Below are 15,771 nucleotides of genomic sequence, written 5' to 3' on the forward strand. Positions count from 1 at the left end.
CGACGCTGGGCACGCGACTACCAGTCCATTACATAAGACCCTTGTAAAGCCTTTCACCAGAAGCCGCGCAATTTCCTCGTTTAACTATTTTTTTAGGCCTAATGAGTTATCTATGTCATTATTATGTATTATAGTCATTCTTTCTCGCCAATCGCTTACTCAACCAGTTTAATAAAAACAAGAATAGCTAGTGGGAAAATGTTCGGAGAAACATTGATACATAGTATAATATTGCCTTTTATACCGTTGCTATTTATTCTGAACATCGAAATATCTGTACCTCAGTCTTTGAATTCTTTATCGTAAACTGTTTTCGTATTTCATTCAATACGATTGTTTTATTATATATGGATGTAAGTACTTCCGTAACATTTATAATGGCAATCTCCAATTTCACCCGACTTTCGCCGATTCTGCATTCGTATTCGTGTCACGACTGTGTCGTCGGACTTCAAAAGAGCGCTTTGGTTGAATCGATTGTTGGCAATGATATTCTTAAAAATACTCAATTCGATTTTCTGCAAACCGGTGTGGCAACAGAAAGTCGAATTGCATGGTGCTTGATTTCGTGTGCAGTGGTTGATAGCGTCGCCGGTCGCACTGAGCAATGTGCAGGTCACCACGCCTCAGTGGTCGCATGAATGAGCATAGCAGGCCCCGCGCGCCTCCGCCCCGCCACTCGGTTTGTGAATGAAGTCCCCACCGGCGCGTGCCTCACCGCTCACGCTCAGTCGCAACGAGCACGGCTTCGCTACGCGAGCGCATGTTCCTATTTTGAATTTTGACGGATCGAAATTCGAAAACGCGAGTATTTGTGTTACAGTTTTTTTACAATAAAGGAGACTTTTAGCCAATACGTTAACTGTGGTGAACAGTGGACGTATTGCACGCTCACACATAAACCGGCTTTTGGGAAAGTCATCACTAGACTTATTAGGTAAGTAATTAAAAGCGAATTATCCGTCTATAGCTGCGAAGGCTAGTGCTATCATATCTAGTTTGGTGACACGTAGGCTAGGTTCAATGAAAAATACGACAGTGGGCTGTGCTGTAGGTGTTTGCCCACGTTATTACAAATATGGTGTATGTAGTACGCCGTCAAGTCTTCTTCGACATCGGGCACGCATTATTTGGATGATTACTGTAGGTGTCAGTCGGTAATACTTTCACAAGCTCTACTTAAATCTACGCTATTATTTAATGTATTACACTCAATGATAAAAGTTTGATTTGAATGATAGGAAGTTGTCGGTTGCCCTATAAGATGAGTGCCACTATATTATAGCTTATGGTCCTGCTGTCATTTCTAAAACGTAAATGTATATTATTGTGAAAATATTCTCTATTTATATTTCGATCCATAGAGAAAAGTGGTGAAAAAGATGTCCGAACGTTATTGGATTATGAATTCGACTACTTATTTATACATATTAGCTATAGTTATCTTCGACTAACGAATAATATCGAGTACATTGTTAAAAAATTATATCGTTCCATATTTAAATTAGAAAATATAATGAATCCAAGATGTAACTAACGGTTGAAATTTATGACTAGTACTGCTTGATTACAAATGCAATAAATTTCAATTAGCTTTTAAAATAGTTTCTTTACTTGAAAAAAAAGATATGAGAAACTTGTTGCTGACCCTACGCAAAGTTTTAGAAGTGAACAGATGTTTTTCGTTTATTTGTAAAAACTAAAAGCAGCCTAGGCGCCGATACAATGGGCCATTTAAAAGGCGCTAACGGCAACTACCTGGGAACGATTCGCAACTTTTTCATGCAAACGATTGCGCCCGTATGCCTTTGAAATTGATGACACCACCATTGTTGGCACGGCGATCGATCACCTTGTGATGCGACACCCCATTAAACAACGCAGTTTATCTAGTTAAACATTATAGAAATGTACATAAAATTATATTCTGCAACCTAACACTAAGGCATTTGAATCAAAACTTCAAATTTTTTTTTGTATTAATTTTATAATTATTTATGACTGCAAAACCTTTCAATTATTTACTATTCATGAAATTTACAACATCAATTACGTATCTACCTTGTCGTATACATAAATTTTATAATTCGAATTTTGATTGTAACAATTCCAAATTCGTTTCTCGTGCATAAAATGGACAAATTAAATGCCCAAATTAAATATATTATATTTTTATGAGATATTAAAAATAAAGCTGTACATCAAAATAAAAGTCTTCTAAACTTTCTTATGAAATCGACTAGCTACCTCACGTTAAATCGTAAAGTCGACGCACGTCCGGCCATAGGGTTAATAAAATTGCCATCCATCATGGCGGGCCACCGGCGGATATTAAATTGACACGCCTCACTCCAACACTCCATCTCATTCCATTATCATGGCATTACTTTATTACACTAACTACTTTAGACGGACTTTTTCAGACTAACGATTATTAATGCGCAGGTGAAAGAAATATATTGGAAAATGGAATCCAGTATCGATTAGTTATACATTATACGTTTTCTCGATATCGTTGTTGTATCGATTTTTATATGAAATGAATGGCACCTTCGGAATAAATGGTTTTTAGGCGATATCATTTTGCTTCCTCGATGGTTTCTAGTGTGGTACATGTGCTGCTAATAAATATAAATTGGTGATTGTGTTTTTTTTTCTCGATTAATATCTGTATGATGTGTTGTGTGCTTTTGAAGTAACTTTTTTACGTTATTTTGATGAGATTTGTTCTTTTTATTTGGGAATATTTTTACTACTATAAAAAGGTGGAGTGGTAGTGTTAACTACTCCGTTGGTATAGTTGTTCGTTCTAAAAAAATTAGATTTTTCCTATGCAAAAAGTGAGTAATATTTACAGACTATAACATATCCTGAGCTTGTTGGTCTACCTTGAGAATGGTCTCTGTGACCAGTATCCTAGATCAGCAGGAAAGACAGTACTGTACGAATGTAAGGTTTCTTTATGAATAATTTCGTAAAATTTGAAAAGATAAATTTGAACTAACTTTTTAGTCCCTTACTCTGAAAAACGAGTGACCAGATTTTACAAATATTTTTAAGGTCTAAGAATATTGTGTTACCTTCCAAAAATCATTGGAACGTATTAAATTATAAAAGCGTGTTATTTATAAGCTTTAAAAACGGCGGCAACTTTGATCAGAATTAAGTTCACAGCGCGTAAATGTTTCGCTCATGGGATCCGTTCCCTAAAGGGGAACTTTTGAAGTCTGTCTTATAATATGATAATTTTTATCATTCGCAATAGATACTACATTCTCATGCATAGGAAGGACGTTAAATCATTGGTTCTGTGCCTGAACCCTTTCCTATCGTGTCTGAATTGCAGTCTCGTTGAACAAGGAGAGTTAGGGAATATACACACACACACGTGTACATACTAGGACACTATAAAATGTAATTAACTAGGTAATGACTGGTCTCTCTTGAGATTGGCCGTCGAAATCAAAATTATTCAGGATGATATATTCATGTATCACAAAGATAAGCATAAGAGATTTCAATTGATTCTCGAGTCTGTATACTGTTGCCAGATTATAATCCTTGGAAATAAAAGTCGAGATGGCCCAGTGGTTAGAACGCGTGCATCTTAACCGATGATTGCGGGTTCAAACCCGGGCAAGCACCGCTGATTCATGTGCTTAATTTGTCTTTATAATTCATCTCGTGCTCGGCGGTGAAGGAAAACATCGTGAGGAAACCTACATGTGACAAATTTCATAGAAATTCTGCCACATGTGTATTCCACCAACCCGCATTGGAACAGCGTGGTGGAATATGTTCCAAACCTTAATCAAAGGGAGAGGAGGCCTTTAGCCCAGCAGTGGGAATTCACAGGCTGTTGTTGTTGTTGTTGAAATTAAAGTTTCCATCTAAAAAGTATAAATGTAACTGAAGGTTATTGCAAGGTAGAGTTTATTAAAAGTCACGGTAACTGTGACCGAGCGAATTTATTTTCGGCGTGTCATTCATATTTTCATATGTAAAATATAATTCTTAATTAGTAGATTAAAACAATTATATTCAATATGCTTAAGTTTTCTTAAGGTAATTTATTTATTCGGTTTCCTACTCACTTGATAAAATATAACCTATATTTTTGTAATGAAATAAAAATATACTTTGTATTATTACACCTTAACAATAATTTTATTAGAATTAAATATAAAAGCTTAGATTATTTTGAGAAAAACCTCTCGACATAATATGAACTATATATAACAAACGCGATGACATTATATGTAGTATAATTTCATTATATTATGTGTAGATAAGCGTGCTCTTGTAATCATATATAGCACAGCATCACAGTAGAGCTACTATCAACGGTCGGCGTCGTCCGACGGAAATTAAATCGACACGCCCTCATTTCTTGCCGACACCGCGCACACTGTACTGCGTTCCTGATGCGTTTATTTCATTAATTACTTTTTATACTTGATTGACTTAATAATACTCGTGTATAACTCATTCGTTGTTTGTTTTATTCGTTTTATAAAACAGATGTTTATAAAATATGTACCTACCTATATACCAATTACATTTATATGATATAAAATTAAACGGTTTCGATTGGCGATAAAAGCATTTTTGGAAAAATATATAATTATTTTTAAGTTTTTCATAATGCAAATTGAGAATACGGGAACGTATTAACTAGAATTTATTAGGATTGTTCATATATAAGAAAACCTCATCGAAAACGGAAGCTCTTTCGAAAATGATATATTTTCTATATAATACGTTCATTAAAAGATCTGTTTATTGAGAACTCTGTATCCGGTTTTAGTTGCAATATCATAATTTTCCAATGATTACCTTCTAGATAACTTTATTACTTATATCCGCTATGATATGACCTGACTAGTTAATAATAATAATTATATTTTCCATTGCTTTTATTTCATTTCGCGTGACGCGCGTGTTCAACTAGAATGTGTTAATACTATGGACGTAATTTCTGATACTGTATAAACTAAGAAAGCTACCTAAGAAAAAAATAACACGAACAAAAATGCCAGTAAGAGCTTATTTGTAAAAAAAACTTAACCGTTCCCAGTCAACCCTTTCCTGATTATCTAATATATTGCATTAGAATAATTTTCCTATTTATATGTAATGACTATGACTTATCAGAGCTACATAAAGATAACGACTGATTGACGAACGATTGTACCGACGTCACGTGCAGCCTAACAAACGGAGCCTCTCGGACAATACATATAAAGATCCAAACATATATTTCATAGAACAATTTCAATGTCCAAATACGGCAAAACGAGTATCTATGTAGGTATAAAAATAGAGCATTCAAACGATGACGTGCGTAATAGGTTTTTTATAACATGTTATTGGTAGGCGGACAGGCAAATGGACTGATGGTAAGTTGTCATTACTGCCCACGGATACATCGCCAAAACCCCAACATGAGAACTAAGATATGTCCCTTGTGTCTGTTACATTGTGTCACCTTTCAAACAATATGAAGTAGAATATCTGATGAGTGGATCCTTACCTAGACGGGCTCGCACAAAACCCTGCCATGAAGTGAATTAAAATCTACTTAAACTATTAAACTAAGCTTTTACAAGCATTTTTGAATCATCAGTCATTACAAAACTATATTAAGTAAAACTGCGAATAGGCTACTGTAACTACAGGTACAAGGGCCATAATATAGGTATTAGTTCTCCCGGGTTGTGGCGCAATTACCATGAATTAAATGGTTAATAATTTTTTCATTAGTAGTGGCTTTGAGGCAAATGTCAATTTCTGGAACATAATATTTACATTATAAATAATCGTTGTGATTTTTGTCACTATTGTGGATGCTCTAAGTAGAACAAATATAAGCTGTTCTCACATTTATATCACACTTAACGCCTTTCATCATGTTGTCTGAAGTTCGGTAACTTATAAATAGCCAACACTGAAAGTTCGACAGGCACCTGGTGAAATACGTATTTGACATAAAGCTGGAGTTGCAACTGCCATCACAGCGTTATGAGTGCTATTAAGCAAGAATAATTTGAATTTAAATGAATCTTGTTAACCCGAGATAACTCAGTAAATTAAATATGTAAAACTTATCTTATATTCCATTCAAACTCTACATTACATCTAGTGCTTGGTGTTACTGAAAAATATTGAGAATAAATAGAATATATCGGATGAAAATCTGCCACATGTGTCCATCTAGTATTTACCACCTTGTTTTGGAACAGCATAGTTCAATAAGTCACAAATATAAGATAGAACGCCTTAGTCTAACAATGACACATTTACAGGCTGTTACGTAGCTTAAACAACAATGTTCTCGTTATTTTATTGTTATGTCTCATTTAAATATAAATTGCCTCTTTGTGAAAGTTACTCAAAGCTAGAGTCAGTTATTAGGGCTCCATGACAGTTTATCAGATACATATATAGTATAGAATATACTTTGATTGCTTGAGTTTAATAACACTATACATGTGTTATTCGATTATCTATTTGTAAATAAATAAAAAAGTAAACAGTTTGTATATGTCCCATTAGATGCATTTGAGGTTTGGAGCTTATCCTACCACGCTGCTTAAATGCGGGTTGGTGAAGAGGCATGTGGCAGAATTTCATAGAAATCAAACACATGTATTACCTACTGAAGATATTTTAGCATATATTAGAACAAGAGGTGAATTATAAAGGCAAATGAGGCACATAAAAATTCAGTAACTTCATTCTAGAACTGCGGGTTCAAACTAGAGGTTATCGTTCTAGACGAATAGAAACTTCAATATTAGTTAGTTGCAGATAATTAAGGACGATTAAAAAAAATATTCATATATTTGTAATCTTGCTGCAGATAGCAAAGGTGTAATAAGCATTTATGATCTATATTATCTATATTGATGCTTTAAATGTGAAAGTAACTCTGTCTGTCTGTCGTTCTTTCACGACCAAACCGCTGAATCGAATTTGATGAAATTTGGTATGAAGCTAACTTGAACTCCAAAAAAAGACAAGACAACCAACACAGTAAAACGCGAGTGAAACCGTGTGTGATTACTAGTATTAAATACACACCCGTTAGATCGTACGAGTGTCGTGCGACCGCGATGCAATTTTCCTTTACTTTCAAATGTTTAATTTCTCATATTACCTATTGAAATAATAATTTTGTGAACAACAATTTTTTCTATAAACGGATACTATGCCATTTATTTCAATTACAATTAACGCTAACGGTTTCATATTGAAGTTTTGCCTATCAATAATAACAGGTTTTATAATCATACAATTATTATGTGAAAATTTTTTTTTAATTATTTTATTCGAATGTTTTCTGTATTCGCATAAATTGTAATCCAATTAAAATGAAATTTACATTGTAAAGAATGAATATTAATTAATGATAACTATGTGTATAGGTAATTTATTTATTATCATTGTATTTAAATTGTTTTCTTACAAAATAATTGTCGTTTAAACAGTGTAATTTGGATCAATAATTATATTTTATTATGTCATTTCATGTTGTTAAATTCTTAAGTAGTGTATTGTGTTAAGGTAGTTGTTTGATTTTAATTTTATCAAAAACTTGTTTACAAAAGTTAACGAGTTTTCTTTAATAAAGATGACATATATTTCATTGACAAAAGTTTACCTACACTTTGATGACGAAAAAGAAATACTGTCTGTCAAATGTACAGTCGGGGTAAGAACAGGTTCGTCACCTTAAGATCTATTTTCTTGTGCACAGTATGAGCGGTAATCTACTTTACCGATTGAGAATGATAATATGATATATTGCGTCGCAATAATTTGATGTTTAGATTCAAAAGGTACTAAGAGTTTAAGACTTAATAAAGGAATTAATTTGAAAACTGACGAAGGTTTTCTTACTCTGACTATACATCGAATACTTCTGTAGCCTTTTTTATTCTAATCTCTAATAATTGACGATCTTATATTATGATCTCAAGAACTTCCGGTATTATACATACGAACATACACACGATTACATTTCAACACTTACCTTATGTGATTGCAGTCATTGTGTTACGTTATCCCTTACCATATAAGTTGTTTCATTAATGTAATTATCATGCAATGTACATTGCGTTAAGTACATCACATTGTCAATTAGGCAGCGAAATCGTTATTCTGCCAAGTTGCATAATTCTGTTGCATTGTCGGAATGAATTCAGACTGCAGATATTCGTTTCGTAGCGCCGTTGGAGATGTTTATTTGTATTTAATCAGTATTTTTGTTCGTCGAAGTTGTATTTAACTTTATTAAAACTATCACGTAGGGAGAAAGAAATATGGGAACACTTCCCACGACATCGTACTAAGAAACATGGCGGTCGGGACCCCGCTGTTTCGATTGACTCTTACAAGATGTCTAATTGCATTTCGACTTCGTTAAGGGAATTCTTATCTAAGATTCTTTTTATTGGAATGCTTTGTCTTACATCTCCAAATACCATTGTTTCGTCCTGATTGAATTAAAGATCGTTTAAAGATTCATTATGCTTAGTTCGTTTAGGTTTTGCGTCTTCGATGCCTACTGCGTTAATTGTCACAGATTTATGTTACGACTTCGGAATATTTTTTTATCGCATAATATATTAAGAGTTATTACTTAGTTGTAGGGTTGTGTATAAACTTTACGATTGCCATCTTTGTATTTAAAAAGACAGCAGATAGTTTATTTTTTTTTATTTTAGAGAGTTTAAAACTCTAGCATATCAATATTAAATTGTTACAATGTTTTGCGCACTAGTAGATATTAAAACATATCGAAACTAGGCAATCGAGTCAGTGTCCGCCTCTCGGGAAAGATCGGAAGATTTCTCTATAATCATAATATAATTAAGATCAATTCACACGCGTTAATAATAATAATAGCGTATACAGTAATTTAATAATGACACTGATACTACAATGAAACAGCGCTTCTATTAAAATTTAGAAGCGATAGAAAATTATGTTGCTTTTGTTAATGAATATGACATAAAAATCTGGAAAGGTTAAACCGAAGTGATCAGAAAAAGTTACAAATATATCTCTGATATGATTTTGCTGTTTTATAAGAAGTGTTTCTTTGGTTTGAAATTAGTATTGTTCAAAGGCGAAACACAGAGAGGAAACGATAAATAATCTTCGAAGTTTATAAGGCCGCCGGTTTGCGTCCGCGCACCGTCATACGCACCCTCTTTAAGGTTGTTTATATTTAATATATCGGCCACTTCTGTTCTTATATACGAATACTTTGTTCCGAAATAATTTGTTTATTTGATGAAAATAGAAATATAAGAAAGATTTTTTTCTTAAACAGTACGGCCTACAAAAAAAGAACATGTCAATATACACGCTAAATGTTCGAACGTTTCGTCGACGTACAGGATCGATATGAAAAGGTTTCTTGGAAAGTCTATAAAACTGGACCTATTAATAGGTTTGAAATCCACGCGAAAGAAATGGCGGAAACGGCTTGTCTGAAATAAATCCCAACACTTGAGAAAATAAGTCGATCCGTGGGAAAGACGCCTGAGGCTTCATAGAGAAAAACATCACTAAATGAAAGCATTACTTTGTAACTACATATTTCAATAACCGGTACTAATTCGTATTCAAATTTTTAACAAACAAATGAGCGGAAGTCAAAATCGGAACAAAGGTACGGTTGACTTTTTAAGCTCATTACATTTTGTCCCTTCCGGATCAGCCCTTAAAGTAGGGTGGGATTCATTCGAGCGAAAACGGAAGTAGCATACGTTCGCCATGCGGTTCCGTAATTGTTGGCACGGGTTTTTGTTTCCGCTTTTAAGAGGCAATAATAATAAAATAAGATTCTCGTCATGATTTCCGTATTTAACTAATAATATTTATAATAATAATTAATACTTAAAACAGGTTCTATAATGTTCTCATTATTTATTATATGCATAAGTCAAATTCTCGATGTACTTACTCAAAAGTTAGGCACGCGTTACCTCTTCTGGTATAAATTTCATATACATATGTTGGTTTAAAAGATTTTTCGTCCTAGTATCACGATTGGACGCAATGTGCACGAACAGTAATAAAGTAGTGACGATTGACAACTCAAGTCAAGCGTAGCTGACACTCACACCAAGATAATAAAGTTGGCTCATTTGGTTTTGTTCTTGTCTCCTTATTTATTCATATCATATTATACATGTGTATTTATTAATCATACCTAAAAGTTATTTGTCATCAGTATCGATGTTCAATATTGCTAAAGTACATCAACTGCTGCGCAGATACGTTAGCTATGAATAGGAGTCTTATTATATTTCGCGACATTGCACGAAGTTCCTCCGTAAGCCTTAATGGTCGTCCCATTAAGACGTGTCTTTGCTCATGAGAGCGTGACGCGCATGTTGAATACAAGTGCACCGATGTTTGCATGGCTGTATTCTCAATGAAGCTATGAATGGACCAATGGAACCAAGGGCATGCCATTACACAACAGCAGTTGTGATTTCGATTGAAATATTAGCGTTTCTAAAATTGGTCGATCTCGTAAAACGGCTTAAAGCTTTCAACGTTCGCCAAATATCTTCTCGTATAAACTTTGAGATATTATATTTGTAAAACGTTTTATAGCAGGAAATGGATATTACCTCGCTTTAAATAGACTTTAGTATTTGATAAATTCGAATTCAACATGTACTAGTGTAAATTTTTGATGTTAATAAATAAAACGGTTTGCTACTTGAAATTCAAAAAAGAACACTAAAAATAAATTTGCCGCGGTGGCTGTAAATTTCCCAAGACAATTTCGTGTGCACATAAAAAGATTAAAGAAGGGTGAAGGTGCTAATGCTTGTGTGTACGTACATCCGGTCCATCGTTGTCCGTTAATTGGGCCGCATAAAAGGGATATCGTGTAGCCGCCTCTCGGCCATACCCGACTTCCTCTCTCGCGACGCTGGCACAGGTCGGGATCACGACATGCGACACTATACTCAAATGTTCCCTAAATGGTCTTATATCCAATTAAATTAACGATAACAAATGCCGCCTATATTTTGTTTTATTTTCGGTTTCTTTACAATATGTTTTCTTATACTAAATAAGTGATATGTAGAGTTATTTATAATATATGTACTCAGTAAAAAATGTATAAATGATACTGAGATGACACTACGTTGAATTTAAGGTTTTTATGTATAAAAAAGTGACTAAGGAGTTTTTTGCTGGTTCGATAAAACAGTTCGCAGCATTATATTTGACTAGTTATTGCCAATAGCTTCGCATGTATAAAAATGAAGTCTTCCTTGAGAATCAAGATTGCTTCGTATTTGACTCCAAATTTCATCAAATTCGGTTCAGTGGCTTGGCCGTAAAAGGTTAAGAGTCAGACAGACATACAAAGTTATTTTTGCATTTATTATGTTAGTATAAATAAAAATTATAAAACGACTATTCAAGTGATTCAAAAAAAAAAGAAGTAATTTAAACATTATCTTCGATTTATCAAAACTCTTAATTAACTTAAGTAAATGAACAATATAAACGTCAAATGAAATTCTCATTGCCAATGTTAAACAATGCACATCTCGTATAAGACGCGGGGAAAACTTTTTGTTCATAATTTCTTGACATCTCGACCACTTAATTGTGTCGCATAAGTCAGGTTTTTAATCGATTATTATCTCGGCTGTAATTATGTTACAAATGAAATGATTGGTTCATCAATCCAATACAATCGTTCGAAAACAACTCAGGCTTGCATAAAACTCTTTATCTATTTAAACGTGCATTTTATCGATCGAAATAATTTAACAGTTTAGATTTATTAACACAGCTTAGATGTTAAAGACATGTTAGGTAGTTTCCCTAATTAATTTGATGTTCTGGTACAGTTGCATTGTTTTAAAATGAAAATATATTTTTAATGAATATCCTTCCCACGATATTCTATTATTACACGAAAGATTTCAATAGCGATGGTCATTATACATCTTTTAGATTTATAATTCGAACTTCATTTTCCCATGACGAAGCTTCAGACTGTGACTATATCCATTATACCTACTTACTCATACTTATGGTCACTGTACCGCGCCTTCGCTAACTACGTATTACGTAGTCGTCATCAAAGCTTCTTTGAAATTGCAAATTCTCATATATTCACATAAATCAAAAGAAACATTCCATCTCAGTGCGTAATACCAAGCAAGGCGTGTTATTATCTTGATGTTTCCTCCGGCTATTTTCCTCAATTTTGCGATTGTAAACAACCTGCGATGTTATTTCGTAGAAGTGTTTATAGTCATGCTAGATGCCGTAGACGAAAAGTGGCCGTGCTTTGAACGTGTGAAGATAATATTGAAGCTTTTCCATATACCATTATTATACCATCAAGCGTCAGGCATGCTGTTTCTGGACGAGGAGTCATTTATGCTGTGAAGAACGCACAGCTTAATCTCATTAGTTATTGTTATACTACTTACCATTGTGAGAGTCGTAGGTAACCTAACACTGGCGTTAAACTCGTCTTCATTTTAATATAAAAACGAATAATAGGAATATTTGTAAATAGCGACCCGCCCCGGTTTCGCACGGGTGCAATGCTATGATATCACAATAGAAAATTCTAAAATTGTCAGTGTTTCTTTACTAAATTGTCCATGTTTTATATACTTCCTTCCCCTTGAACCACTCTATCTGTTGAAAAAAATGCATCAAAATCAGTTGCGTAATTTTAAAGATAGGCAGCGGTAAGCGACTTATGATTACTTACAACTAGAATAGTCTATGATTCTGTAAAATAATATATAGGAATCAGGAATTTAAATGAATAAAATGCTGCCTTGTTTATATCCTTCACTCGTCTATTCCATATTCAATAAAAGAAGATAGTAGATTATTGGAGACAAGGCTCCGGTATGCGCCATCGGTGAATCACGATGCGAGCTGGTGGCTCACTAGACACGTGTGCTCGTAATTATAAGGGCCAAGTAATCGGTGTATAAGATCTGATGTTTTATAATTATACGGAATTTTCTGGTATTAATGTTATAGTTGGAGCAATTATTTATGATTAATATTCGACTGATTCTGACATTCGAGTTTAATGAATTACACTCAGTGATTTAAACGTCGACTTGTTTAATGAAATAAATTATTTTAGAAATATTCGTAATGCTTAAACATCATAAGTAAAAAATAATTAGATTTTATTCGTTCTTAACAGCACAATGATATTATATGTTGCTGCTTTAGACAGCCCTTTGTTTCCGTAGGAATGGAAATATTTTGAAGTTGAGTGCGGTATATTAATGTAATAATAGGCATTTGAACCCGGATCTGATTGTAATTCAATGTACGTATTTATGAAACGGAATAAAACATTATGGTTATTGACTAGAGATTCTGTCTAGATCATTCAAGGTGTATGTGAATGATCATCTTTATTTTAAAGAAGAAAGACAAAAGACAGTGCGATCGATTGAACTGAAATTCTTTAATTCGTTAATATGTTTTTAGAAATATATCAATATTGGAATAGGAATTTGAATACTTTATTTTACATAATTTAAATTATTTTTTATTTGGCACATGGAAATAACTGTAATCATGTATTATTCTTAGCTGGCCTGTATGTATTTAGGGAAAGCAGTTTCTTTGTTACATCGTAAGTTATCATGACAATCAAAAGGCATTTCAATTATTTACGGTTGCATAATTGTTTGACGCCCAAAGTCTTTTTGTGGGTGGGTAATTTTGTTTACTTTACTAAATATGCAAAGGTGCTAAGTGCAGGTGGTATTGATGGATGCGCTTATCACAAAAAGTCCCTTAGTCGGCTCTTACTCAACCAAGGGCTTAGAACGGCTGGTTTTATTCCACTTTAAAAATTCTTTCTATTTTATCTTTTCCTGCGTGCTTTCTATCGTACGTACATCAATTTGTATAGATAAAATCCTGGACACAAAACATGTTTCTATATGGTATGTGAGTTGCGGAGTAGTCTTTTTGTAAAATTAAAAATGTATCTGATCGGAGGACTATCGAGGCGATCTTAGTCAGCCACGTCGTTTTATTTTCGATGTTTTTCGTCGTCTGGCCAGCGGAAGTCATTATGCGTTTTCCGCCGTACGCTGTACTGCCCTGTTAAAATATATTCATTAAAACAGCGACCAAGAGTTTACTCAGGCGAGTTCTTAATTGCTAGAATTTGAACATATAATTTTATGATTTGCTTTTAAGGTTAGTGATCTAGAAACATTTCCTTTTGGCTCCCGAGTTGATTTGTTTATTCAATATTTCATATGGAATATTTAATTTAGAATTCTATATTTATTTGTAATGAATATTTACGAAGAGATGTCGCTTTCAATAATGGATTGCGTGCGTGATGGAAATGCTGTAGGGCGGCCTCGCAATCGCGGGGGCTCGTGACAAATATTGACATGGCAAATGTTTGCCGCACTGCACGCTCGTCTCTTGTGCCACTACGTGCGGCGTAGGAGGTTCACAGATAAAGGTCGAACCGCCGAGATGACTACAATGTTTGCATATAACAAATCTTGTTTGCTCTTTTTATGTCCTGCGTATTGCCCGCACGGATCACTGCTGTAAGGATCCTCACGTACTGTTTGTTTTGCTTGCTTTACGGATATTGTATTTGATTTCGCCTTTTGTTTACGTAACGGCTGCGGTGTCCGTTTAAGGAAATTAAAACGTGTCGAGAGAACGACATCGAAGATTAATAAGTTTTTTTTTTAGTTTTTGGTTTAATCGTCTTGATTCCGTTTTGTTTTATATATATTATTTAAAACTTACTTATTTATTGTACTATCTAGAACAAAGTGAATATCAAATAATAGAAATTTCCTAGTCAGTTGAAATATAGGAGTCGTGATAAATATTCATGTACAAGTACATAGATGCGCTGTATGTATTTGACCTAGGATATCTAGGTCTTGACCTGCAACACATGCGCGTTTGCGACACTGAACCGATCGAACTCTGGTAGCCCTGGAGAACCAATGTATCCTTTGAATATTCAGTGTCATCACTGACTCCGTTTAGGTGATTCGGTTGTATAAATTCAGTAGCTGGTTTTAATTTGTTAGTTTAATCGTTTATTTTACGTTGTAAATTGTTTATTTTAAAAGTCAGTTTCTTCGTACATACAAAACATTATATTTACCAAGATCATATATGCTGATATTATATATGCGAAAGTAACTCTTTCTCTGTCTGTCCTTGAGTTATTAACTCTGTTGCCACGGCCAATTTACTGGACCGAGTTTGATGAAATCTTCCATAGGGCAAGCTTGAATTCCAAAGCAAGGTATTAGATACCTTTATACCTAATACCTGACAAAGAACTTCTTAAACGCAAGTGAAGCCGGGGCAACTGCCCTGCCTAATAGCCTGGCGTAAAAATATACACAGAATATTAACTATCTCATAAATGACTGATTTGGAAATACGACTTCTAGAACATTCTAGAAAACAAGAGTAATGTATTGTATATATTTGTATTTATGTTAAGTATGCTCAGTGGATGATCAAAGTACGATTTTGTATAAGCATAAGATACTTATATAAAATATCGAGTCTCAATAATGAACATAAACTACGAAAGTTCTATTATAAATGTATTTGCCAAATCATTTAACATCCGTTAACACGCGTCCCTCAAGGCCAGTTATGTTTACGCGGCGATAGCATGTACTTACACTGTTCGCGTCACGCTAATTGATACGGATTTGTTAGCTCGGA

At 34.0% G+C, this 15,771-nt stretch overlaps 1 protein-coding gene across 5 annotated transcripts in view; it reads left to right on the forward strand.

Moving 5' to 3' along the window:
• The window catches only part of LOC124533407 (E3 ubiquitin-protein ligase HECW2), a 106,406-nt gene that overhangs the window by 5,383 nt on the left and 85,252 nt on the right, over window positions 1-15,771 (forward strand). The window contains exon 1 of one of the 5 annotated variants that reach the window (XM_047108643.1): window positions 708-937. The exons of the other annotated variants lie outside the window; for them this stretch is intronic. The gene's annotated coding sequence lies outside the window, so the exon portion shown is untranslated. Of the gene's footprint in view, window positions 1-707; window positions 938-15,771 lie in introns of those variants that run through there. 5 annotated transcript variants of the gene reach the window in all.

The sequence above is a fragment of the Vanessa cardui genome, chromosome 11 (genome assembly GCF_905220365.1).
Source record: "Vanessa cardui chromosome 11, ilVanCard2.1, whole genome shotgun sequence".
Classification (NCBI taxonomy): Eukaryota; Metazoa; Arthropoda; class Insecta; order Lepidoptera; family Nymphalidae; genus Vanessa; species Vanessa cardui.